At 49.1% G+C, this 27,845-nt stretch overlaps 1 protein-coding gene across 7 annotated transcripts in view; it reads left to right on the forward strand.

The window, feature by feature from the left end:
- Positions 1–27,845, forward strand: part of RANBP3 (RAN binding protein 3) — a 1,483,781-nt gene that overhangs the window by 1,356,882 nt on the left and 99,054 nt on the right. Inside the window, exon 19 of one of the 7 annotated variants that reach the window (XR_011303967.1) lies at positions 4,986–5,113. The exons of the other annotated variants lie outside the window; for them this stretch is intronic. The gene's annotated coding sequence lies outside the window, so the exon portion shown is untranslated. The remainder of the gene's footprint in view (positions 1–4,985; positions 5,114–27,845) is intronic. 7 annotated transcript variants of the gene reach the window in all.

Here is a 27,845-nt window from a genome sequence, read left to right on the forward strand (position 1 = left end):
GGAAACTTCCTCTTTATGCTTCCAGGAACGGGCTTGAAGCCTCTTCCATAGGAGATGCTCTCGAGATTCTGTGGCACAACATGAGGGCCTACGCCTTCCCGCCTCTTCCTCTGATTCACTGGCCGCTATGCAAGCTCCGGAACACGTCGAATTGCACTCTACTGTTCATAGCCCCGTTGTGGCCATCCAAATTCTGGTTTTCGGAGCTTCAGCGTCTGTCAGTCTGCTCACCGGTCAGGCTTCTGCTGATTCCCGACCTGCTTCACCAGATAGATCAGCAGTTGTGGCACACCTCCCCACAATCATTCAGTTTGGTGGCCTGGTGCCTGAGTTCAAATCTTTAGAGTTTCAATTTGTCCGCGGATAATATGCGTATTATCCAAGCGGCTAGAAAACCTTTGACCAGGTCTCGGTATGGGAGCAAATGGCTCAGTTTCTGTCACTGGTGTTTAGCAAAAAAGCTGGACCTCAGAGAAGCTGCTATCGACACAGTGCTGTCTTTCATTTCACATCTGACAGATTCAGGCATGCATGTTTTGTCTTGTAGGACTTATTTGTCAGCTATTGCTGCCTACCTGTCCAGGGACTCTTGTTCTTTTTCTTTGACAAACCCTGTCATTAAAAGGCACTTTGCAGGTCTGTTGCATCTGTATCCACCGGTGCGCAGCCCGCATCCTAAGTGGGATCTGAATGTGGTCCTGACTGCTTTGTCATAAACCCTTTGAACCCATGGCTTCGGCAGACTTGAAATTCCTTTAATGGAAAATGGCCTTTCTGGTTGCGGTAACTTCGGCAAGGAGGGTAAACGAGCTTCAGGCCATGTCGGTAGAACATCCGTTCCTCACCTTTCACAAGGATAAGGTTGTCCTCCGGACCAATCCCTCTTTCCTTCCAATGGTGGTATCTGATTTTCATCTGAACCAGTCTATTTTCTTACCAGTTTTCTTCCCAGAACCAGCTTCAGATGCCGAGAGGGTTCTGCATAATTTGGATGTAAGGCGAGCTCTGAAGTTTTATTTGGACAGAACTTCTAATCTTCAGAGCTCTTCCCAGCTCTTGGTGACCTTCGGGGACCCAAAAGGAAAGCCGGCTTCGAAGGCAACTATCACCCGATGGATTGCTTCCTGTATCTCTGAAGCGTATTCCGTTCAGGGCCTTCAACCTCCAAAGGGAGTTCATGCCCATTTTGTGCAGGGCAAGGCAGCTGCCATTGCCTTCCAAAAAATATGTTCCTTGGAAACCATTGCCAAGGCAGCCACGTGGGCTTCCCCATCAGCTTTTGTGAAGCATTACTGCTTAGACCTGAGCTCCAGGGCTGATGCTCAGTTCGGGCAAGCTGTTCTTAAAAACCTCTTTCAGTAAAGGAGTTCCATCCACCCGTTATCCTGTAAGAAGTGCTTGGTAATCTCCCAAAAGTATGGAGGAAAGGGGACGGGATGTAGGAATATAATAAAGTTACTCACTGTAGTGACCATCTTACTCCTAGTCCATAGTCCACTTTCCCCCATACGCCCCCCTTCCCCCCCCGACCCCCCCCCGCTACCCCCTCTAATAAGTATCCACTATTATTGCTTAAATGGTCTCAGATCTGGCGATAGAAAAGGACTGAAGGGCGATGCGCTGGGCGGAGCTAAGGAGGCCGGGGTAAGGGCCGCGTATGGTACCCCGCGTAAAAAGAGGACATATTTTTCAATGTGGTGCTTTTTTACAAAAGTGCTCCGGTCCTGTCCCACAGGACGGAATGTCCCCAAAGTACTGATGAAAGGGGACTATGGACTAGGAGTAATGTAGTCACTACAGTGAGTAAGTTTATTAATTTTGGATAAGTGAATAGATCACACTGTGAGACTAAATCATTGGTTCGGTAGAGTATATCAGTTGTTGCTGTCAAGATTAAGACCAGTGGTAGGTGTCAACAAATTTCTCTGGAAGGTTTAGTTAGGTTTGTATCTTGAGCTTTCTTACGTCAATTTTAGAAGGTAAGGGTGTAGGATACACAAACTTTGTGGCATAATTACTGCCGTTATTTTACTGCTAATACAGCATCTATGAAAAAGCATCTGTAACTAACTCACTGCATGCTCACTTGGAGCTGTAACAGTAAAAGCAGTTCAGGGATAGGCGTGTGGTTGTTGACACAATGGATATGTTTCACTCACTTGCCTAGGTGGGACAGTTCATCTTTGTCAGGACAAGAACTGGGGTGTGGCTGGTGTTACTTATCTCATGCACTTAAATGCATATGTTCAGACTGAATCTACTGTCTAAACTGGTTAGCCTGGAATGGAGATAGGATAAGCGGTCCTAAACCAGTGCAACTAAATATGCGTACCTACAAGAGCATACAAAGGCACAGTATTTGAGTGTATTCATAGGGTAAAAGGTGTTAGTCGGGCCTTAGGGCTTTACTGGGTGGATCAGTAAACACAACTGGAATGGGTTCATTTTGGCAGGTGTAGAGAACCTCCTGACTTTTAAGAATATAATGTGAATTCTATGGACCATTAAGTGATGGCATAACAATGAGGCCTGAAGGAATTAACATATTGGTGCAAGAGTAGTATGTTGTAGCTGTGGCAATGGGTTAGAGTAGACCATGCGAGAATGATGGTCTGCTTCATGGGCTACTAGTCTAGGGATGTAAAATATCTGTGGTGAAGCAGTTTTCTGGCGGGCCTAAGATGCTGAGCTTGGTGCTGAGCTTATATTCACAGCAAATATTGCAGCATGTGTGAAGATTAACTTTGCATTCTAATCAGCATCTGCTGTGAGGAAAGACTGATGGGTGAGTAGTGGGCAGTCTTACTGTTCCAAGTTCATTATGCCAACGTGTTAAATGATCAAAATAAAAATATTGTTCTAAGATAGCTGCCGACATAAGTACATTTTATTTTTAACTCGTGTGTAGGCGTCGGGATAGGCCTTCAGAGATGGTTATTGAGGATCAGGTCAAAGATGCTGGATTCAAATTTAGATTTCCACTTTGTAGCTAAAGAGTACCCTTCCTATGAGCAGATGAAGAACCCTTCCATGCACATGGGTCGTCTGTCCTTAAATATCGAGCATCCTTAGACTTATTGTCTCCCCAGTTGGCCACTGTGCCCAAAGTAAGTGTCTGTGACTCCAAGGAAACTAGAGCAAATTCAACCCTGTGTGCATCCCTGGGGTAAGCACCGGGAAGCATCCCACCAGAATGTCAACTGAGCCGGCACACCATTGATGTCAAGCATGCGTTACGTTATTCAATGGAAAAAACTAAGCACATTGTTACTTTAAACCATCACTTTGTGGCATATGAACAAAGGGACCTAAAAAGCTGAGACAACTCTTTAACAGACGTGCATGTTGGATAGTGAATTGTATCAGATTCTACCATAAAATGAAAGCCTTTTAAGTGTCCACCCTATCCTTGCATAAGAAGTAGCACTGCAAATGAAGAGTTGTTCTAGATAGCCATAGGCTGGCTATATGGAACTCCAAACACAACATTTATAGGCACCATTGCCTGGATTCTGATGCTCCAGTGTTTAAACCCTCCCTCTAAAAATTCATTTTTGGCACTCTACTTTTTTTAAGAGCCCTTTAGAAGTGTGTTTTGGTTGATGGTATACTCTTAAAAGTTTTGACTATGAGCAAGATCCCATAATGGATGAAGGAAGCATTTTTTATTAGTAACGTGGACTCTTTATGATTATCATCCTCAAATGCTTGATGGGACTTTTTCAGATTGGTATTGATTTGCACCAGCTTCTAAACTTAAAACATTGGGGTGGAATGCAGCATGGTCTTGAGCGGTTTCACTTCCAGGAAATATCTTGGTAGAAGTCTTTGAAAGCTTAAATATTTGCAAGAAAAATGTATCAGTAATTGCCATAATGTGAAAAAGATGGCCATTGGTCATTACTATGAAAACAATACCTATTGGAGAAGCTATGTTACAGGTAGGTCACTTTTTCGTCCATCGGTTTTTACTGGAACATTTTACTTTCTTCGCTATGAAAGAGATTGCTTTCCATCCAACTTCTTCCAATCATGCTGCTCGATGAAAGGAGATTTTCCACTCTGGAGCAGTGCAAATGGTTCCTGTGGAGCAGGTGAAAGGAACTATCTTCCTGATCAGGAACAAGATGAAGCTAAAGTCGTTACTGGGCCTCATTCATTGCAACAAATCCCTGAAGTAGAGATTCAGTTTGGTCATTTGATAATTCTTATCAAGGAAGATTGAATGTACGTTTTCAACCCAGGCACTTTCATAGGCTAATGAGAAACCCTCATACTAAATACCAGAGGTTTGTATTCAGGGGAATGCAATGGTTCAAGGTTATTTTGGTATTAGGTTAGTTCCACTGAGGTTTATGAACTGGATGTGTGCATCAGCAGAAGGCTTTGCATGCAAGTATCCAAGGTAAAATAGGCGATTGACCACTAAACCCCCAACACAGGTATGGTGTGGAGACTAGATTAAAAAAATCGGACCATGCCACCATGGTGGTTTCAAATGTTATTACTGCATAGTGATTAAATGCATCCCTGATCACCTCTCAAGACATAAGTGTCCCTGGCTTAGTGTACTTTATTGCTCGTGTGGGTTCCAAGAGGACTGCATACGTCCGTTGTTTTCTTCCAATTGGATTTCTTTTTCTTTAATTTCATTTTTAAATGTCACATTTTTCAGCTCCAAAATCCCTAATGTCCGACCAGCATTGCCCTCTTTAGAAGACCTACACAATTACACACCTGTAGGTTTTTCTTGGCTTGGACTTGAATGAAGTTATTTTCGAGATGGTTTGTTTCATTTCAGCCTTTTTTCTGGCGAGCAGTATTTCCCAAGTAAAATTCTTTCAAAAGTAGCCAGTTTTTATATAAGTTTGTGCTTTTATTGTGATTTTTTTTTTTTATAATGCTTTCCACTCTGAGGTGTCTACTTAAAGTACAGAAGTACATTTAAAGCCTGTAAAAGCTGCCCAACCATTTTCACTTTGCAGGATCCCCATGGCCAATGCCTTAGATGTCTAGGACATCCTCACTTCAAAGCTCTTGCAGTCTCTGCATCCTGATGTCACCAAGGAGACTGAAGGCCAGAGCTGACAGGATGGTGGTCTAGAGGAGAAAGGTAAGACCACCAACTGATTTTCTTTCAAGGTTGACTCTGACCTGTATGAGAGGCGTCAGTTGACAGTAGATTTGAGAGTCAAGTCTCAAAGGTGGGAGGGGAATATAGATCCAGGGAGCCGGTGATTCGGTCATCCTGTCAGTCCTCTATACAGCAGTTATTTTACCTCCCTTTGCTTTAAGGGAGGGTGTGGAGTGCAGCGTGTGTCTGCCCTTGGCATCACAACCCATGCAGCTCCAGCCCCAGTCTCCCAAAGGCTGTCAGGGAGCTTTGGACTTGCTGTTTCCAGCATTCCTGCTGCCAGCAACATTGTCATCCGGTTAGGGCCAGAATCCATATTGCCTTGAATATATCGATGTTTCCAGAGGAGTAGGACTCATGGAGGCCTTGTGAAATTCCGGCTCCTGGCTGTTACTGACAACCAGCAAGAGCTGCAACAGTCTAATCAACATTTTAGTATTCTTAAATAATTCTTGTGGAATGGCTCTTGATATCTTTTACCATTGTCCATTTTATTGATGCCTAGAAAGGGCTATATTCCTAGGAGAATCTGAACCACAACTCGATTAAATGAAAAATTGGAATCCCCGTCTTTATGTTGGTGCACTGCACTCATCTAGGCTGGATACAGGTATTCTCTGAATCATTTCTGTAGTAATAAGAGATGAGTTTTCTAAACGTATTGCAAGAGGGATGGAGCTGCTACAACATTTCAGACAAACCTTTGCTTTGACAGTTCCTAGAACTATGACACAGGGAGTACTATAGAACTGCATTCATAGTTGAATGTTTCTTGCGTTCTATCTGTGATTTCACAGCGACTATTTGATTTAAAATGCTCTGCCTTTAACTGTGGTTGTGCTGGTGCTCAACCGGTCTCATAAACTGTTCATTGGCTACCAGAATCCATGCAGCCCCAAGGAATTGGGCTGCAAGAGACCACTGTTATGAAATACCGCCTCCATACAGATTCCAAATATATATCCTATTAAAAGTTTACAGAGAATGCTAGCCCATGTCTTTGGCATTTGAAAACAGAAAATGATTGTGATTGAGAGAGAAAGTTTTGTTTAAATGGAGATGGTAATGGCCCATGGAGGGCTTCAGGCTAGGTTTGCAACAGAACACAGATCGAAAGAAAGTTTTTCATTAACATGTGAAGGGTAAAGTCAGGCCCCACACCTTAGTCCACCACCCTTTTTTTGGTTACAAATCTTATATTAGTGAGGAATTAAGCCGTGTTAGTCTGCCAGTTCAATCCACTATGTGTGTCGTGCACTGTAAATGTCTTCTGAGCGCATTCTGAACATCTAATTGCAATGTTGGCACATTAAGGATGGATTGAAGCACTTTTTCCACAGGTTGGGGTTTCAACCACTCATTTGAACTCCTTTGTGATGGGAGTGTTTACAAAGCCTTGGCTTGAGTCTAATGATAAATACCTTTTATAATTACTAAGTATTAGTACTCTTTGGTTATTATTCATCTACCAGGATGGTCCAGAAGATTCAGAACCATAAATCGGTTGCCAAGTTGACAAAAAATAATTCCTAAATTACTTCCTAAATATCCCTTAATCAGTATTCCAGTATGCCTTTTTCTAGGGTTCATTACTTCTTGACAGGGAGGTAAGGGTTGGAGAGATTGTCTTTGTATATATTTCTTGTGAGTAAAACTGCAAATACAAAGTTGTGCTTCTCAAGTATAATGTGCCAGATGTTATTAATTCTTGATAAGTTGCTTTTCATGCCGCATAGGCACCTTTCATGAAATAAAATGTATATGAGGAATGTTTAAGTATCTCTATGAGAAACCATATGACGCACGCCTGCCAACTCTACAATAACAGTTAAAGCTTGCAAATCCTATTAACAACAGCTACATTTTAACTCTCTAAAGCAAAATGGGGATTTCAGTTCAGGCTAGGCAAGTACAGAATATTAGTAATTCTTTCTATAAGGTTTTTTTTTGTCAAATTTAAATGTAACCCTAGCTCAAATATGACTTCTATTCCTGTAAAGGAGACTCAAACCCCTGTAGGCTAGTCTGTTACCATTTACATAATCCATGACTGCAGACTTAATAAAATAGATGTCAGTTGAGCATTACAATTAATCTGAACTGCATGATGCAAACATTCTATTTTGTTTGCCACGTTATATTGTTGCAAGGAGGAGTTTGGATTTTAAAAAAACCGGGCTCGTTCCAAAAGATTAGAGACTGCTGCAAACTGCCTTTCTCTGTCGTCCTACGGACTGTTATTCCCAATTAATTGGGAATTGCCTGCAACATTGCAACATAGACAGAACGAGAAAATATATCTCAAAAAGAATGTTGCTTTAGATGTAAGATGGGTTGACGTGTGAGTATCGTGGCGATGCCATCCCCTTCCCTGTAAATCTAAAAGCAACAATCAAATGTTCTGTTTTTTCCTTTATGTCGCAATTAAAGTCTTATCCTGGTGCTTCCCCTTTTTTGATCGGTGCCTTTTTGTTTTCAGTCGCCTCTTCCTGGAAGTGGTGTATACATTTGCAACGGTTTTCCAATTCAAATTCGCTATACTTTATTTCTGTGCATACCACTCATAGGGTTTTTAGCAATGCATTTGATACAGTAAATAGTGGCCAGTGGCTTGCCCTCACAAAATCTGCATGTCCCATCTGTGCAATGTTCTTGTGGCAAGTTTGTGCCATTTTGGTTCTGGGGGAAAGATTTGAACCAAAGATCACCATAGATTTCGTTGTGAGACAGAGAACTTTGCGCCCATCCCGAATCCTCCTTACCAGATAGATGCAGTCTCCATGTTCGTGCCAATAAACCAAAACCCTTGAAATCTAGGTACCACTCTAGGCACCATTCAGGGCACCATATGAGAGCGGTATAGTTTCTGCTAAATATTCTGTTCCATTTCTATTCCAGCACCTGTCTCTCATAAAAGCATAGGAGGGTGGAAGGCAATGTGCCATTCTGCAGAGTTGGGTCTTTTATTGGTTCACAGTCTTTGAATATTCATACCTCAGACTGGCAGCTCTCAACACGTAATAATTTCCATTTATTCCCAATAAAGGAGGGTTTTCATTTCATGGATGCATACCATGATGCATATGGCCCTTTAAGAATGTATGCCCTGCTTCCAGCTAACCTTGGAGCAATCCGTGCTGTTCATTTAATTTCCAGACAAGACACTGAACATTTTTCCCGGCACCAATAATGGGGAGAATATTGATATTTTTTATATGTCCTTGTGTTCCTTTGCTGACAGATTTTCTCTATGTTGTTATTTTCCCATCTGTTGTGTAAGCTTGAGACTTCTATGCAGTTTTAAAATATCACTTTTAAAGGCCATTGGGTAATGTGGAAATGATTCTGAGGGATCCCCACAGAAATTGCATATATTGTCTTCATCCACGTGATGAAAATGCCTGTGATGCTTGTCAGCAACTGGCTTTCAGAAGCAGACATGACAGGCAGAGGAATAGGAGACTGTTGTATTACTTCAGCCAAAAGACGAGAAGAACAAACACCTTAAAAAATCTAAAAGAGTGAAAGGTTAAGGAGAAGCACAGTGCCTCCAGCTCCTATGGGGATAGCTGCCTATGAACTTGACTCAGCACCTTCTGCCATTTAAAAAAAAAAAAAAAAACAATGGCATTTGAAGGCGCAACAATGTCTGGCAAGGCTAGATCAGAGTTGCTACCATTGAGTACAAGGGGAGCACTGGTCTCAGGAAGTGATCAATGTTCATAGATGCTCTGATGCCAAGACATACTTCACAAGTGAAACCATTGGAGCTGAAATCGGTCACTGGTATGTTAGGAGATTGTATTCGCACATTCCTTATCTTTGAAAGTGAAAGTGTTCATAACTGTGTTATGAAATTTAGTAAAACAAAAAAACACAAATTATTGATCTGCTTTGCAGATATCAGGCAGTGTGCAGGGGACGGGAGTTCCTAAATTCTTTAGGAACAACCACTTTTTGTCCTCCATTTTCCCAACCTAGTTTCCAAGGTTGAGTCTCCCCCGCACCTCAAATTATCTCTAATTCTGTAAAAGTTACTCTAAAATACCCTAATATTCTTTTGTTAAATCATAGGTGTGCCCGGTGTTTTTGCTCATCTTCTTATGGTATGTTAGAGGCTGTCAGAAAATGTGGTAGCCTCGAACAATGGGAAAATCCCATAGGTAAATATTTGCGGTCGAATATTTTTGGTAGTAACCACTGCCACCAGCCAGAAACTTTTGAGAGTGGGACTGTACGGTACCCTCTCGAAAATGAACACCAGGGAAAAATGATTTACCCCTTCCAGTACCTCCATTCTAAGATGGGTTGTACTGGTTTGTTCAGAAAGATTGACTATAAAGTCAATTGGGACTTTACATGCCCTGGGAGACAGTAGACAGTAGTCAGTCTCAGGGTATGGAGTCTGTTTGGGGGTTGCTACGACACCCCTGTGTCACTGCACGACGTGTGCTGTGTAACACATGTGAATAAAGATGGTTCCTATGGGGTTGAGGAAATCCCATAGACATCAAACCCGAAAAATAGCCTAGAACACACACAGCAAATATGCTTAAGAGTGGGGAAAAAGAGTCTCACTCTTAGCAGGAGAAAAAAGAAACCCTTCAAATCCAGCAAAGCTGCTGGGGGACTCTATAGATAAGGGAAATTAGCCATAGAATGAGAATTCTCCCTAACACCCTTCCCCTAACTTATCACACTTCCGGTCTCCCTCAGTCGGCCTCTGACCTTTTACTGATGTCGAAGACTTTCGAATGTGCAAGACTTTTACTATAGACCTCCTGCAGGACCACTTCGATGTTCTCAAAGTTTGCTGCATTGTGTAACAACTGTAACATCTCTACTGTAAGAAAGTGCCCAGATGCCTTTGGGATTGGCGCGCTATATAAGCTTCAATTTACAATTTATAAAAGCTGAATTTACATTTCCCTATCATAAAGCAGTTTAAAAATCACAATCTTAATACACCACACCACTCCCAATAGGTTCCAGACAAGTTAAGCTCACAAAATGAAGTGGGAGCAAAATGGCACTCCAGCAATTTAAAAGGGAGGGAAAGACAAAGTTAATAGAAATTGAACCACACCAACAGGTAAGTACTCCGGGCAATTGAGCAAGAGGAACTACAGTGATAGAATCAGGTAGGAAAAGGCTTAGGGCCAAAGTCAATGGGTCAAAAGTCCTTTGCTCAACATCACACAGTTCAGGGTAGTTGGCAGTAAAGTTTGTGCCACGGATTCCGGACGAGGTTGGTTGGTCGAAAAGTTAGTTCGAAGAGAAGGACAAGCCCTCAGATTGGAGAAAGAATTTAAACACTCACAGCTGTTGAACAAAACGAACAACTGGATTTGCACAGTACCTTAAAACTGAGAAGCTGTAGCTGAGGCGAACGTTACTGGTAGTTCCTGCAGGCTCACAGTTCCTGAAGCGACTGTCGGACTGACAAGAAGTCGTAAGACTGGAGGGTCCTGCACTACCCACGGAAGAAACCAGCAGCAGAGCGAAACAACAAATAAAAGGTGCACTCTTTAAAACCCAAGCAGGGTCCGACCTTCCTGGCTATACGGCCCACTGTAGCTCTGTACAGCGAATTCGACCAGAGGAAGGGGTCCTGGCTTGCAGTTTGGGCGAACTGGTTGGTCCCACCAGCTCAAGGGGCGAAGTTTCCTGGAGGATCTTCTCTGTCGTCGGATTTTAAAGATTCAGACCTGCAGCAGGGCTTTATCGGGCGGTTCAGTCATTGTAGGGGTCCTCTTCTATCGGCTCCTCGTTGGTTCTTTCGTTCCAGTGGCGACTCTGCCTTTCCAGTCCCAGAGACCTGCTTTTTATGCAGTTTTCCCCCATTCACACAGCCTGGCTGTCAAACACACATCAGGGTGGCTATCCTGGCAAGGACAGTCAACCAGCCAATCGGACAAGAGTGTGACTTGGGTTACCAAGAGAACCCATGGCAGGGGTCCTAAGACCCCCTCCCTCACATCCTGCATACCCAGACTTTCAGGCGCCTTAAGGAGGGCTTCTATGCAGTAGCCCGCGAAAAGACGGCGAACAAAGGGACCAAACATGGTTTGGCACGCAGAGTAAAACACGAGAAAGACTTTAACAAAAATAAATGGCGAATAAACCTAGCCGGAGCCGAAATAAAATATATTTGGTCAAGCGGGTTTATGTTCGAGGCTAATAAAATAGCCTAAAACAATACCATGGTTAATTAAGATAACCGCGGTATGAAAAATAGGGTAGTTACCACTGCCACCAGCCAAGTCTTGATGAAAAGCGAGCGAAACAGTGCTCCAAGAGAAACAGACAAAAAGGGATAAGAATTAACCCTTTCCAATACTCCAATTAAGATGGGTTGTACTGGGTCTGTGATTTAAAGAGACTACATAAATTTAATGGCAACTTTACATGTTTCTGGGAGACAGTAGTCCGTCCCAAAAAAATGGAGTCAGTGGGAAGTCTAAAAGACAACCCTGTGTCACTGCACTGAAGGTGCTGTGTAACACACATAAAAATGATGCTCATGGAGTAGGTGAGGCTCCAGAGCCCAAGATCACACAAATGGTAAAAACACACACAGCAAAATAATGTAAGAGTTTGAAAAAGGCTCACACTCTTACCAGGTGAAAAGAATAAACCCTAGAAATTCAGCAAAGCTGCTGAGGGACTCATTAAGGGAGGTAAGGGGAATCGGCCATTTATGAGAATTCTCCCTAACACCCGCCCCCCGCACTTGTCTACCCCAATGTGTCTGGATCCAAAGGCGATGGCCGTGCCATGGCCACCTGAGCAATAGATCCCTGAGGTCTAGATAGCGAGACACCCTTTGATTGCTTACAGATGGTAGTCAACAAAAGCGTGCTGGTTTGCCCCAACAAAGAATGTCATACATGGCCCTTTTGAGAAGGTTGGTTAAGGCCCTGGATAACCATTTACTGGACTCTGCAGACCATAGAGAGAGAGAGATAGAGATAGAGAGAGAGAGAGAGAGAGAGAGAGAGAGAGAGACAACCTCAGACTCCATCATGGACATTTCAGAGAAACCAGGAATGAGAGACAAAGTGTCTTATGGTTTTGGTCAAATACTTTTATTAAAATAAAGGGAGTTGGAAAATGACTCTGTCCCTGCACTAGAGGCGTTTCTCTTCCTAAAGCCAAAACTAAGAGTCTGTCGATGTCCAAAACAAAACCGTCCGGTGTCTAAAGTACTATTCTTGCACTCACACTCTAATAAAAATAACCTCTAACGTGAAAAGGGTAATGTCTTTGGCCTCGAGTGATTGATCAATGTATAATGGAGAAAATTCACAACTCAAACGTAAAGGTTGCAGAAGGATAGAGTTCCTTGTTCCAGAGGCTGATTCCCATCCCCTGATTTACCTTCCCTCTGTTGTGTATTCAAAAGATGATCAGTTCCTTGAGTTTTTCTTCCTTCACAACACAAGCGATCTACAAAACAACGTGATTCTTTATCTTGTTGGGATACCTGGTATACTCCCCTGCCAGGTTTTCACTCATCTTTTCTCTGTTTTTATATAGCCTTTGGCTAGTCCTGATATATTCTTCTCATAGCCCCTTCTTGTGGCAATTTAGTGTTCGCCTACCAGGGCTTTCTTGTGCACACTGGTAACTGCCTGGTTTACCCTCCTGCCAGGGCTTTTCATAAACACACTTGCAGCAATTCTTTGTTTTCTCCACCTGTCTGGACTTTTCTCATGTGGGCCGTGCACACACTTCGATCCGTGATGTCTTCCTGTTTTTGCTGTATATAATACTGAATCTGCCTGATACACTATCCTGCCGAGGCTTTTCTTCACTTGGTCTCTGCACCCACTTTTCAACTTAATATCTTTTTGGGTGTGCTTTATTTTATACAGTGTCTGCCTGGTACACTATCCTGCCACGGCTTTTCTTATGTGTATTGCAAACACTCAGACTGATAAGTCTTTAACTCTATTAATGGGTATTTATAATGCGCATATACACAATGTGTTTAAAGGCGCAACAAGACAAGCGGGTGGGGGAACAAGGAGGACAAACAGAATAGATCCTTCTAGGTCTTGTGACATTCGGATCGTGCAAGTGCAGTAACGAGACGTGCAGGGGGGGGGGGAATAGTGCAGGTCAAGGCGGAAGGGCCCATGAGAAAGTGAGTGCCAGGTGAGGCTAGGTGGACAGAGCCAGGGAAAAGTAGAGATTGCAGGGGAAGGAAGGTCCAAGAGCTACTTGTGTGGTAAGGGGCTGGAAGGGCTACAAGGGTGCAGGCCCAGCCAGGCTAGTGCAGTGGGAGGGGCCCAGAAGGACTAATGCAGGTTGGAAGGGGGGAGGGGTATTCAGGGGAGACAAGTGCAGGGATAGACTGGTCTAGGGGGTTCTAGTGCCCTGTAAGACTCTGAAGGAACCAGGCAGCACGTCAATGGCAGGCAGGGACATTAACAGGGGAGAGAGAAAGAAGAATAGAAAAGGTAGGTCTTGAGAAGCTTCCAGAACTTAAGGAGATCCGGCTCATGTCTGAGAGGGGCAGGTAGGCCACTCCAGAGGGAGGCACTTGCAGAGGAGAGGGATCTACCCCCACTCTCTGCTTGGGAAAGTGTCTGATCTGCAGAGAGTTGGACGACCGAAGGGCTCTAGCAGGGAGGTATTTAGGGAGAGAGAGTTGGATGTAGTGGGGTTCCAGCCCCCAGAAAGTCTTTTGGATGATGCAGAGGGTCTTGAACCGGCAGCCAGTGGAGAGATTTTATGGCTGTAGAGATGCAGTCCTTGGGCTTGAGGCCAAGGATAAGTTTTGCAGTCCTGTTCTGGATTAGTTGAAGGGGAAACGGGTTGGGAGTTGGGCAGATTAAGGAAGCTGCTGTTGCATTAGTCCAGCCTAGAGATAACCAGAGCTTTGGAGACATTTGAGTTTCTGGGGGAATGTGAGTTAAGGGAGAATTCCTTTAAGAAGCTGCAGCTGAAACTGGGCCTTCTTGGCAAGTTCTGTGATGTGTGAGGGAGAAAAAGATTACAAGGATTTTTGCCTCACAGGAAGTTGAGGGGAGGGGACCCATGGAGGGAGGCCAGAGTGTGGGAGGGAAAGAGGAAGCAGGGGTCCCAGTGAGACGGATGTGTCTTACTGGCATTAAGGCAGAGATCGTTGGCAGTGCTCCATGTCTGAATGGCAGACAGGCCGTCAGCAATGAGAGGTAGAGGAGGAGCAGAGGAGGTAAGCTTGAAGGTAAGAGCTGTTTGTCATCCGCATAACACTGGAAGTTAGGAGAGAAGGTGGCAATCAAATGGGCTAGAGATGGGCAAGGTAGATATTGAAAAGCCAGGGCGAGAGGATGGAGCCTTGAGGGACACCGCAGGTGGAGAGTGAGATGGTGGAGTGAAAAGGTCCAAGTTGAACCTGGGAAGGTCAGTCCAAGTGGAAACCAGTCCAGAGCCAGGTCTTTGATTCCAAGGGTATCAGAGCCAATTTATCAGAGTGGCATGATTGACCATATCAAAGGCAGAGGAAAAGTCAAGAAGGATGAGAACGAAAGGAGAGCTGGAATCTGGATTAGAGACCAAATCTTTACTGGTGTTCAGTAGAGCAGTTTTTCCAGCATGGGGTCTGGCATGGATTCACATGCTCATGAATATTCCCCGTCGTCAGGCTGGGAATCCTCGGTAAAGAAAAAATCAGTATCAGTTTCGTTTCTGATCTGTCTTTCTTAGTAGTAACCAATCACTGATCTCTGGGTCCTACTGCCCCCAGCCAATGACTGCCCTCTCCCTAAGCCCCTCCGCTGGCAGTCATCCTCAGATTTTTACCGCACGTTCAAGTGTTGGGAGTCCTCGTGCTTTAGCTCTCGAGCTTTTACTGCGTTTTCACTCTTTTCAGGAGAATTTTCTCTTTTTCGGTTTTATCGAGCCTCAAGCTCCACCGTTTCTACTTCTGATAACGGGGACCCGTTTCGGAATTCTTCTACGCCCCTCAAGAGTGAAGTTTTCGTCGAGTTACTCTTCTTGGAGGATTCCAGAAGATCTGTGGCCTACCTCAACAGACATGGCCCCAGGACAATGGAAGCTCGACGCCCGGATCCAAGCTGTTCAGGAGCTGCCCAGGATGCGGACTGCAAAATGTTTTCAAGGAGGACGAGCATTCGAGATGTCTCTACTGCCTTCATGAAGACAAGATGCACGTGGAGAAGGACTGTGCGTTCTGCAAGAACCTGTCGAAACGGACCAAGCAAGATCGTCGTTCCCGCCTCGCCGCCTGGCTGGAGAAGGGTACAGCAGGTGAGAAGGCGAAGAAAAAGTCTGAGCGGTCTTCTAAGTCCTGTGAGGGCGCCCCGGCGACGGGGGCCCAACAGAAGGCCAAGCACCGCGAGTCCGCTGGCACCGGGAGCGCTGAAATGTCAGGCTCCTCGGCTGCCAGGCAGGGCGTGACTTCCCCGGCGCGATCAACCACGAGCCAGCGCTCTGGTTCGGGGAAGAGGAAGTCCGAGAACCCGGGTAAGCTTCTGGAGAGGCCCGGTCAATCTCGAAGGGAGCCGAGGGGGAGCGAGGCGATGACCCTCCCCCCAAAGCGAAGGCCCAGGATGCACCTAAGGTGGTGAGGGCCTTGATCCAACCGGCAAAGGCCTCTATCGAGGTTGTCGCAGCGGCCCTGGCGAAGCCGGCAAAGGCTACACCAGTGGAGGCGGCCTCGGGGCCCAGAGTTTCCCTGCAACCGCGGAGGGAATCCTCTTTCCAGACCATTGTTAAGACCCCCGTGAAGACCCCGGTGGAAAAAGGGGGGAGTGGTGGCCATTACGGACTCGGAGTCAGCCTCCGAGGAGGATCCGGTGGATACCGTGAAAGGCCTCAATGAGAGGTTGGTAGGCCTCAACGAGAGGTTCGAGAAGGTTCAATTCCAGGTGAAGGTATCCCGCTGATGTGATCGAAGATAACGACGATGGCGACGACGAGGGCCCAGTGGAGCAGCCATCCCGTCCGTCGCAGCCGTTACCCGAGCCCCAGGATAGCTCGGCGGCCATTTTGTTGGCGATCCAATCCTTATGTACTGAGATAAGGATGAGGTTACCACGGACCCCGACGGAGGAACCAGGACCGTCGGGAAGCCCTACGAACAAGCAGAGGAGAGTCCACCCCGCGCCGCCCTTTGTGCCCACGAGGCCTGTGGACCCCTCATCCCCCTCACCGGACCTCGGGAGGATACGGCGACGGATACAGCAACGGGGACGGACGACAACGGGGGCGATGATACAACAGACATCCCGTCAACACCCCCCCCCCCCCCCCCCCCCCCCTTGGGCCTCTCTGCCCAACAAAACTGAATCTTTTCACCCCATGATAGCCAGGGCATCCGAGCTCTTCCAGCTCTGCCCTGAGGAACAGAAAAAGGAATGTTTTCTTTACCAATGAAGAGAGGCCAAGAGAAAGACGGTCCTCACGGTGCCGTTGCTCGACGACATCTGGGACGAGGGGCTGGCTATCCTGAAGAACCCTTCCACGACACCCGCCAAAAGGGACGGGTACGAGAAGTAGTACCGGGTCCCCGATGCCGCCCCCTTGTGCCTCAGGGCCCAGCCCACGCCGGACTGTAATCTCAGCAGCGGCCAAGAAGAAAGCAGCGGGTGCGGCGGCTTCAACTTACACTTCTCCGCCGGACAGCGAGGGCAAGAAGTTGGACTCCATGGGACGACGAGTCATCTCGTCGGCGGCGACGACGATTAAGGCGGTCAATGCCTTAGCGATTGTGACCTGTTACGACAGGGAGCTTTGGTTCAAGATAGCTCCTCTGCTAGACTTCTTACCGGACGACAAGAGGGCGGAGGCCCTACAGATTCTGCAGGAAGGCGAGTTGGCATCGGATCACGCCATAATGGTGGCAACGGACATTGCCGGTACCGGATTTCGCCAACTGGGCAACGGGGTTTGCCTCCGACGACGAGGATGGCTCAAGGCGACAGACTTTCGCCAGGACGTCCAGACCAGAGTGTTGGACATGCCGTTCGACGGCAACAACCTGTTTGGAAAGACGGTGGATGAGTCCCTCCAGGCCATCAAGACAGACACGGAAACAGCCCGAGTCCTAGGAGTCCTTCAGCAACGGCGGCCCTTTCGGAACTCCGGAGGCCGACAGGGAGTCTCCAAGGGATCCAGCAGTGGCTCTTCTACTTACCGCCAGGCGGCCCGCTTCTCGCCCCAGGAGGCCTACAGAGGCCGCCACAAGCAAGGAGTGTCTCGCCACCGTCGGCAAGGAGGCCAAGGCGGCAAGGCCTCTTCCAAGCAGGACTGAACCGGCTGTAGCGCTGGGCCCCCATCAAAGCACCCCGGTGGGAGGCCGGCTGACGAAGTTCATCAGCGTGTGGGAGTCCATCTCCACCGACCGTTAGGTGCTGGACACCCTGGCCCGCGGACACTCGCTAGAATTTCAAAAGAAGTGTCCTCGCATTCCTCCCGTGGCCAGGAAGGAGAATCACGTCCCTCAACTGCTGTTGGAGGTAAGGGAGTTGCTCAAGAAAGGTGCCATCGAGCTCGTCCCCAAGAGGCTCCGGGGCTCCGGAGTATACTTAAGATACTTCCTCGTCAGAAAGAAGACAGGCGGTTGGCGCCCCATTCTGGACCTGCGTCGGTTGAACAAGTACATCAAGGCACAGAAATTCAGGATGGTCACCCTTCAGCATGTGCTGGGACAGCTAGAGGAGGGCGACTTCCTATCGTCACTGGACCTGGAGGATGCTTACTTCCACATCCCCATTCTAAAAGGACACAAAGTTCCTCAGATACGTAGTCCAGGGGTGTCACTACCAATTCAGAGCCCTGCCGTTCGGATTAATGTCGGCACCCAGGGTGTTCACCAAGTGCCTCGCACCTGTGGCGGCGCGGTTGCGCCTGCAAGGGATACACGTCTACCCCTACCTGGATGACTGGCTAATCCGTGGAAGGTCAAGAGAACTCACCGTCGAACGTACAGCAAGGACCGTCCACCTGCTCACGGAGCTGGGATTCTCCATCAACTACCCCAAATCCCATCTGGTCCCGTCGCAGGTGGCACTGTTTCTGGGAGCGAAGCTCGATACAGTGAAGTGATTGGCATCTCCGTCGGAAGAAAGGACGAAGGCCATTTTGGGCAAGGTGCAGCGCCTTTTAGCCACGGATGTGGCTAGAGTGAGGTCCATCAAGTCCCTCCTCGGGATGATGTCCTCATGCATCCACTTGTGCCCCTTTGCAGACTTCGGATGCGTCCGCTACAAGAGTTCCTCGATGCCCGCTGGATTCAAGCGGTGGGCAGCTTCGAAGACAGGATCCCGCTCGACAAGGAGTTCCGTCGGGCGATTCTATGGTGGGGTGCCCGTGCGCACCTCACGGCAGGCATGGACTTTCAGAACCCGGCGTATCAGGAGACGGTAACGACGGACGCCTTCCTGGAGGGATGGGGGGCCCACACCGGAGATCTCCACGCAAGAGGCCTCTGGCTCCCAGAGGAGAGGCCTCTACACATCAACATCCTGGAGTTACGAGCCATGTTCTGAGTGCTCAAACCGTTCCTTCGGTCCCTCAAGGATAAAGTGGTGAGGATCTTCACCGACAACACCACCACAATGTTCTACATCCGGAAGCAGGGAGGCACCAGATCCCCAGACCTATCCAAGGAAGCCCAGGATCTGTGGCACTGTGCCGTCGCCCGGGGTATGTTTCTGGTTCCCTTCCACCTTCCAGGAATAAAAAACACCATCACCAACTCACTCAGCAGGGAGCTGCACTCGTGCCACCAGTGGGAACTACGCCAGGTAGATCAGCTCATTCAACGATGGGGCAAACCCCAGATCGACCTGTTCGCGACAGCGACAAACTCCAAGTGCCAGAGGTTCGCCAGCAGGTTCGCACAGCCGAGGAGCATGGGCGATGCTTTCTCGTTCCCTTGGTACGGCCTGTTCCTGTACGTGTTCCCTCCGTTGCCGTTGCTGCTCCGTCTCATCAACCAGCTCAAGAGGTCCAGGTGCAGGATGATCCTCGTCGCACCGGCGTGGCCGAGACAGATCTGGTTCCCCGATCTTCTGGACTTGTCAGCGTCCCCACCTATCAAGCTGGCGACGGACGCGGATCTTCTCTCCAGAGAAGGAGGCACCATTCTTCATCACGACCCGGAGTCGCTGAACTTGCAGGCTTGGCTCCTGCAGCACTAGAGTTTGGAGGATACGATATCCCGGCTGACTGCAGAGAGGATCTTGCAAAAGCCAGGGCATCCTCAACTCTCAAATGCTATGGACATAAGTGGAAGGGGTTCTCTGTCTGGTGCCGTGCACAGAAGATTAACCCTCTGAGGATTACGGCCCCTCAAGTATTGCCGTACCCACTGTCGCTGGCCAAAGCTGGACTGGCTCATGCCTTCATCAAGATACATCTGGCGGCCATCTCCCGATACACCAGAACTACAGGACGGGCGTCCTTGTGGTCTCATCGCCTGGTGAAGGAATTTATGAAGGGATTATTCCGATCGTTCCCGCCGGTGAAGGCCCCTGCCCCGACGTGGGTGCTCAACGTGGTGCTGACCAGGCTCATGGGGGGCCCCCATTCGAGCCTATGCATTCGGCGCCGTTAAAGTTCCTGTCGTGGAAGACAGCATTTCTCATGGCTATCACCTCCGCACGACGAGTGGGAGAGATCCAGGCCTTATCTTGCAAGCCTCCATACTTGACTTTTCACGACACGAGGGTGGTGCTGAGGACGCACCCCTCCTTTATGCCCAAAGTGCTGTCGGACTTCCACCTCAACGAGCCCTTGGTGTTGCCAGTTTTCTTCCTGTCGCCTTCATCGCCGGCCGAGAGGACTTTGCACTTGCTGGATGTGGCTAGGGCGCTGAAGTTCTACATGGACAGCACAAAGAGCTTTCGGAAGACATGACAGCTGTTTGTGAACTTTGGACCTGTGAATCAAGGGAAAGCTCTCTCAAAGGCTTCCATTTCCAGAAGGCTCTCCGGCTGCATCATGCACTGTCACCGGTTGGCAAACCGACCGCTGCCCGGCCGTCCGAGAGCCCATTCGACCAGAGCGATTGCTGCTACACGACGTTCCTGTCTGGTGTGCCCCTGCTGGACATCTGCAGGGCTGCTACGTGGAGGTCGACGCACACCTTCACAAGATTCTACTGCATCGATCGGGACTCCAGGGAGGAGTCCAGGGTCGGCCTAGCAGTGCTGCGCAACCTGTTCGCCTAAGGTGAGCCTGGTGAGGAGTTAAAAATTGCTTAATGTTGAGTTTTGGATGTAATGCTTAATGTTGAGCCTTGCCACCTCCCGTGGTTGTGCATGTGTGTACTGCTATGTATTCTTATATTCATGAGCATGTGAATCCATGCCAGACCCCATGCTGGAGAAGGAACAAGTTAATTACCTGTAACTGTTGTTCTCCAGCATGGGTCTGGCATGGATTCACATGCGAACCCTCCCGCCTACCCCTCTGCGGCTCTTCACTTGGTCATACTGCCACTTTGCGTACTACCAAATCTGAGGATGGCTGCCAGAGGCGGGGCTTAGGGAGAGGGCAGTCATTGGCTGGGGGCAGTATGACCCAGAGATCAGTGATTGGTTACTACTAAGAAAGACGGATCAGAAACGAAACTGATACTGATTTTTTTTCTTTACCGAGGATTCCCAGCCTGACGACGGGGAATATTCATGAGCATGTGAATCCATGCCAGATCCATGCTGGAGAACAACAGTTACAGGTAAGTAACTTGTTCCTTACTTTTCAACCAAAAACTTTGAGTCACAGTAATTGTGGTCCTTTGTGTAATTTCTACTACTGCTCATTTGCTCTTGAGGTAAGTCTGGCTGCTCCGCTACTGCTACCACTTTAACAGTGTAGTACAGGCTTGTAACAAAGGTGAACTTGTATTACCACTTGTAGTCTTAATTGTGTGGGGAAGGCTTGTCCTGCTGAGGAGTCACCAGCATTAGTCAAATGGTAACATTGTTCTAGAACGTGAGAAATCTACTAGCTACAGCTTTTCTTCGCCTCTTCGACCTCATGGCCTCCTGTAGTTTTCTAGTGGCATATGGCCTCCTGTATTTTTCTAGTGGCATAGGTGAGGCTAAGGATGCCAGTGGCTAGCTCAAGGTCAATGGTCACAGGAGTAGAGCAACATGATTGATGTCCTCAGGATTTCCAAGACTGTGGCTGATGACCTGTCATTGTGGGCCAACTGGGAGAACCTGATGGTGGGGGAGCTGTTCTGGACACCCTGGTCGGAAGCTCAGGGGTGTCATGGGCCTGTCCCTGAAAGGCTGGCGTGCTCGTTGTGGGAATCTGCAGCTCTGGCTCAGTGAAAAGGAAGTCGGAAAACCTAGGTAAGCTTCAGGAGAAGCCGAGGAGGGGCGGGGCAGTGACCCTCCCCTTAAAATGAAGGCCTCAGACGCGCCCAAAGTCATGAAGGCCCTGATTCACCCGGAAAAGGGCTCGATTGAAGGAGTCGTGGCGGCCCTGGCAAAGCCTGCCGAGGCTACCCCAGTGGAGACGTCTTCTGGGCCTAGAGTTTCCCGGCCCCCTGGAGGGAAACCTCTTTCGAGAAGACCCCAGTGAAACCCCGGGATGAGAAAGAGGTGGGGGGGTCTGGCTGGCGTCAAAGCTATCCTGGACAAGGAGGTCAGGACCTACGACCTGACGAGGCGGACGTAGATGGCAACAGTGGAGCCGACGAGGAGCCGCAGGCTGTGGATGAAACGGAGGACTCCACGCCCCAGCCGTCGCTCCCGTTGCAACCGATGCCTACGCCACAGGACAATTCAGGAGCAATCTTGATGGCTTTGCAGACCCTGTGTACGGAGATAAGGACAAGGTTGCCCTTACCCCCCGTGGACGATCCAGCGGCACCTAGACTGTCGGGGAGGCCACCGAGCAAGCAGAGAGTCCATCCTCCCCCTTCCTTTCCAGCCTTTACCCCCATCCCCTCCTCCGAGTGACGAGACGGGGACAGCGACAACGGGGACTGGCGACAGTGGCGACTATAGAATGGATCTCCCGTTGCCTCCTGCCCGGGCTCCCGCCCCTACCCCCCAACGAAATTGGCTCCTTTCACACCATGATCGCATGGGTCTCTGAGCTTTTCCTGATGTGCCCCGAGGAACAAAAGAAAGAGGGATTTCTTTACCAAGGACGGGAAGCCAAGAGGAAAACCGTACTCGGTCCCGCTGTTGGACGACATATGGGACTCGAGTCTGTCCCTTCTGAAGAACCCTTCCACGGCCCCTGTGAAGAGAGACCGGTACGAGAATTACCGGGTCCCGGATTCCACTATGTGCCTCAGGGCTCAACCGACCCCAGATTCCGTAGTCTCCACGGCACCCTAGAATAAAGCGGCAGGGGCAACGGCGTCATCCTCCACTTCCCCACTGGACAGCGAGGGAAAGAAGCTAGACTCCATGGGACATCGAGTCATCTCCTGGGCAGCGACTTCCATTAAGGCGGCCAACGCCCTCGCGATCTTGGCCCGCTATGATAGGGAGCTGTGGTTCAAGATCGCCCCTATCCTGGACTTCCTCCCGGACGACAAGAGGGCGGATGCCCTGGAAATCCTGCAAGAAGGCAAGGTGGTGTCGGATCACGCCATCACTGTAGCTACGGACATCGCCGATTCCGGTTTTAGTCAGATGGGCAACAGCGTTTGCCTGCGTCGGCGCGGTTGGCTCAGGGCCACCGACTTCCATCAGGTTGTGCAGACGAGGGTACTGGACATGCCCTTCGACGGAAACAACCTGTTTGGGAAAACGGTGGACGAGTCGCTACAGGCCACCAAAGCAGACACCGAGACGGTCCGTGCCCTAGGCACTCTTCATAAATGACGGCCGTCCTTTCGGACCTCCGGAGGCAAATCTCAAGGTGACTCCAAAGGATTCGGCGGCAGTTCGTACCGCCAAGCTGCCTGTTCCTCGTCGCAGGAAGCTTACAGAGGTCGCAGCAAGGCTGGTGGATACCGTTGGCGTCGCCAAGGAGCCCAGGGTGGCAAGGCCTCAGCGAAGCAGGACTGAACGGGCCGTGACGTCGGGCCCCCACCTAAGCACCCCAGTGGGAGGCCGGCTGGCGAACGTCGGCATGTGGGAGTCCATCTCCACTGACCGTTGGGTGCTCGATGCCCTTGCCCACGGGCACACTCTGGAGTTCCAAAGAAAGTGCCCCTATTTCCCACCTGTGGCCAGGAAAGAAAACCACGTTCCACAGCTGCTTCTGGAGGTACGAGCCATGCTGAGAAGGGCGTGATAGAACTCGTCCCAAAGAGGCTCTGGAGTATACTCGCGGTACTTCCTCGTCTGAAAGAAGACGAGCTGCTGGTGGCCCATCCTGGACCTTCGGCGCCTCAACAAATATATCAAAGCCCAGAAGTTCCCGATGGTTACCCTTCCACACGTGCTGGTACAGCTGGAGGAAGGCGACTTCCTATCGTCGCTGCCCTTGGAGGATGCTTACTTTCACATCCCCATACATTAAGGACATCAAAAGTTCCTACGTTTCGTGGTCCAAGGGCGGCACTACCAATTCAAGGCCCTGCCCTTCGGGTTGAAGTCGGCTCCGATTGGACGATTGGCTCATCCGAGCAAAGTCAAGAGAACTCGCCGTTGACCACACTTCAAAGACCGTCTGCCTGCTCACGGAACTGGGATTCTCAATCAACTTGGCGAAGTCCCACTTGGTACCGTCGCAGGACGCCCTGTTCCTGGGAGCCAGACTCGACACAGTGCCGCGGTTGGCCTCACTGTCTGAGGAAAGGACGAGGGCCATCCTGGGCAAGGTACAATGGCAGTTGACCATGGAAGTGGCCAGGGTGAGGGCCATCAAGTCCCTGCTCGGCATGATGTCATCGTGCATCTACTTCGCGCGTCTGTGCAGGTTGCGGATGCGGCCACTGCTGGAGTTCCTTGACGCCCGTTGGATGCAAGTTGCGGGCCTGGGTGTCTAGGTGGGCTGAATGTGAGGGAGGAGTGTAGTCACCCCCTGCACAGGGTATCCTAGGAAACCCAAGTTGCACTTTGCCATGATTGGCTGAGGTGGTTGTCCTGGCTGGACAACCCCCCTGCTGGGTTATTGACAGCCAGGCTGTGTGAATGGGAGTTTTGCGCATAAAAGGCAGGTCTCTTGGGCTAGAAGTCAGAGATTCGCCACTGGAACTACAAGGAACCGAAGAGAAGCGTAGAGAAAGACTGCTGCTGCAACTACCCCGTCCAGGTGAAGCCCTGCTGCAGTCCTGAGCTATCTACCCTTCAACGACTAAGAGGAGATCCAGTCCGGAGTCTTCTCCCCTTGAGCCTGGTGGGGATAACCAGCTCATCCTCTACAGCCAGAGGATCTTCCTTGGTCGAAATCGCTGCACACAGCTGTAGTGGTCCGAATAGCCATTTGAAGAGCCTCTCCTGTTTTTAAGGAGCGCACCTTTTATTCGTTGTCGCTGCTGCGGGCTTCATCCCTGTGTGGTGCAGACCCCCTTCAGATGTCGTCCTTCACAACGAAGCTCCAGGAATCGTGGGTCTGCGGGAAACCAACAGGAACTACTGTCAGGGCACCAGCTGCACCATTGGAATAAAGTACTGTGTTCCGCTTGAGGAAACTGGGTGAATCCCTTGTCTTCATTTCCAAGGCTTGCCCTTGTCTTCCCTCCGTCATATAACTTTTTCTTCCAAACATTGACAATATGGAAGTACTCTTGGCTACGTTGAATCGTGAACTATCTGACACTGTGATCTTCGGCAACAGGCCCGCGGTGTCACTTGACCCTGGCTCCGGCCCTTTGACTTTTGAACTCTTGTCTGAGTGTTTCTCATCAGATGCGACTCATCAATCACCGGTCCCGGTGCAGGATGATCCTCGTCGCACCGTAGTGGTCGAGGCAGATATGGTTCCCAGGACCTTCTGGACATGTTGCGCCCCCCACCCCCCCCCAGTCAAACTGCCGACAGACGCGGATCTTCTTGCCAGGGAAGAGGGCGCCATCCTATATCACGACCCAGGATCGCTGAACCTGCAGGCCTGGCTCCTGCAGCACTAGAGTTCGGAGGCTACAACATCCCGGCGGACTGCAAGGAAGTCCTTGCAACGGTCAGGGCATCCTCGACTCTTAAGTGCTATGGACCTAAGAGGAAGAGGTTCTCTGTCTGGTGCTGTGCACAGAAGATCAACTCCCTACGGATCACGGCCCCTCAAGTGCTGCGGTACTTGCTGTCGCTGGCCAAGGCGGGGCTGGCACATGCCTCCATCAAGATCCATCTGGCGGCCATCTCCCGCTACACCAGAACTCCTGGGCAGTCGTCGCTGTGGTCTCATCGCCTGGTGAAGGAGTTCATGTAAGGACTGCTCCGCTCGTTCCCGCCGGTTAAGGCTCTGGCCCGGGCATGGGAGCTCAATTTGGTGCTGACCAGGATCATGGGTCTGCCATTCGAGCCCCTGCACTCGGCACTGCTGAAGTTCCTATCGTAGAAGACAGGTTTTCTTGTGGCCATCACCTCCGCACAACGAGTGGGAGAGATCCAGGCCCTCTCCTGTAAGCCTCCATATCTGACATTCCACGAGACGAGTGTAGTGCTGAGGACGCACCCTTCCTTCATGCCCAAGGTGCCGTCGGACTTCCATCTCAACGAGCCCTTGGTGTTACCTGTTTTCTTCCCGTCACCTTCATCGCCGGCTGAGAGGACTTTGCACTCGCTGCATGTGGCTAGAGCGCTGAAGTTCTACGTGGACCGCACAAAGAGAGTTCGGAAGACATCACAGCTGTTTGTGAACTTTGGACCTGTGAACCAAGGGAAGGCCCTCTCGAAAGCGTCCATTTCCAGACTGCATCATGCACTGTCACCGGTTGGCAAACCGACCTTTGCCCGGCCGTCCGAGAGCCCATTCAACCAGAGCAATCGCTGCTACTACAGCGTTCCTTCTGGTGTGCCCCTGCTGGACATCTGCAGGGCTGCTACGTGGAAGTCAATGCACACCTTCACGAGATTCTACTGCATCAACAGGGATTCCAGGGAGGAGTCCAGAATCGGCCAAGCAGTGCTGCGCAACCTGTTCGCTTGAAGGTGAGCCTGGTGAGGAGTTAAGATTTGCTGAATATTGAGTTGTTGAAATGCTTAATGTTGAGCCTTGCTACCTCCCGTGGTTGTGCATGTGTGTACTGCTATGTATTCTTGTATTCATGAGCATGTGAATCCATGCCAGACCCCATGCTGGAGAAGGAACAAGTTACTTACCTGTAATTGTTCTCCAGCATGGGTCTGGCATGGATTTACATGCGAACCCTCCCGCCTACCCCTCTGCGGCTCTTTTCTTGGTCCTACTGCTACTTCACGTGCTACCAAATCTGAACATGGCTGCCACAGGAGGGGCTTAGGTAGAGGGCAGTCATTTGCTGGGGGCAGTATGACCCAGAGACCAGTGATTGGTTAATAGTAGAAAGACAGTTCAGAAACAAAACAAACCGATTTTTTCTTTACTGAGGATTCCCAGCCTGACGACGGGGAATATTCATGAGCATGTGAGTCCATGCCAAACCATGCTGGAGAACAATTATTACAGGTAAGTAACTTGTTCCTTACTATGCATTACCTCAACAAACAGGGGTGTATGCCATCATTGCCCTATGCAGGGAGGCCACGCAGCTTTGGATTTTAGCAGTAGAGAACGAGGTCTAGATCTCTACAGCTCATCTGGCTGTGACAGCAAGGAATTGCATCATCCCCTGAGAGGGCAGAGTGCAATCTCTCATGAAGAGGATCTCTGCTCAGAGATCATTTCGGAGATTTTCTCCACAGACAAATGGCAAGTCTAAGTGCAAATGGTTCTGCTCAAGGGAATTTTCCCTCTGCTGGTTACTAGGGCAGGCATTTCTAGTGTGCATTCACTATGCATTCCCGCTGATTCAATTCCTTCCGTTGATGCTCCTGACGTTGTGGAGTTTCTAGCCTCTCTTTCTCTGTTTAAGATACTGCAAGAGCAAGGTTCTTTCTTTTCAGCCCCAGTCGTGTTTCCGATTTATGAAAGGGCTGGTAAACCTGTTTCCTCCAACACCATTTATAGTCCCAGCTTGGGATCTTCATTTGGTTTTACTTTCGAATGGCATTCCCTTTTGAGCATCTGCACTCGGCATCTATCAACCTTTAGACCTTAAAGACTATGTTCTTAGTGGCCATTACTTCAGATAGACATATAAATGAGTGGCAGGCAATGTCGTGCAAGGTTCTGTTCCTGCATTCACCTTGAAAGTTTTCTTGTTTGCCAAAACATCGAATTGCCTGGCTCCATACATTAGACCTGAAACGGGCATTGAGTTTCTATTTGTCCAGGTTAGTGTCTTTTCGCACGGAGTACCCAGCTGTTGATTGCTTTTTTACACTTGAGACTAGGACGTGCAGTGACCGAACGAATGTCGTCTCACTGCACTGTTCTTTGCATAGCAAAATGCTATGAGAAGGCGTGGAAGGAGGTCCCATCAGGCTTACAAGCCCATTCTACAAGGGTGATGGCTGCTTGTAGAGCAGAGTGCCAGTGCAAGATTAAGATAGATTTCCAAAATCAAATCTAACAGAATGATTTTGGGAGGCCATCCCATTATGGTGAACAGAGAGACGCTGAGATTTTAGCCAAACCCATTCAGGGTAGGTAGGGGGCGGCTTTTAGGCAGAATTGCATGCAGTACCCTCTGGGACCACCACATACAATTAGGACTACAGGTGTAAGCAAAATCCACCTTTGGTATAAGTCTGTA

This window comes from Ambystoma mexicanum, chromosome 1p, assembly GCF_040938575.1.
Source record: "Ambystoma mexicanum isolate Mex_15411 chromosome 1p, UKY_AmexF1_1, whole genome shotgun sequence".
In the NCBI taxonomy this organism is placed as follows: Eukaryota; Metazoa; Chordata; class Amphibia; order Caudata; family Ambystomatidae; genus Ambystoma; species Ambystoma mexicanum.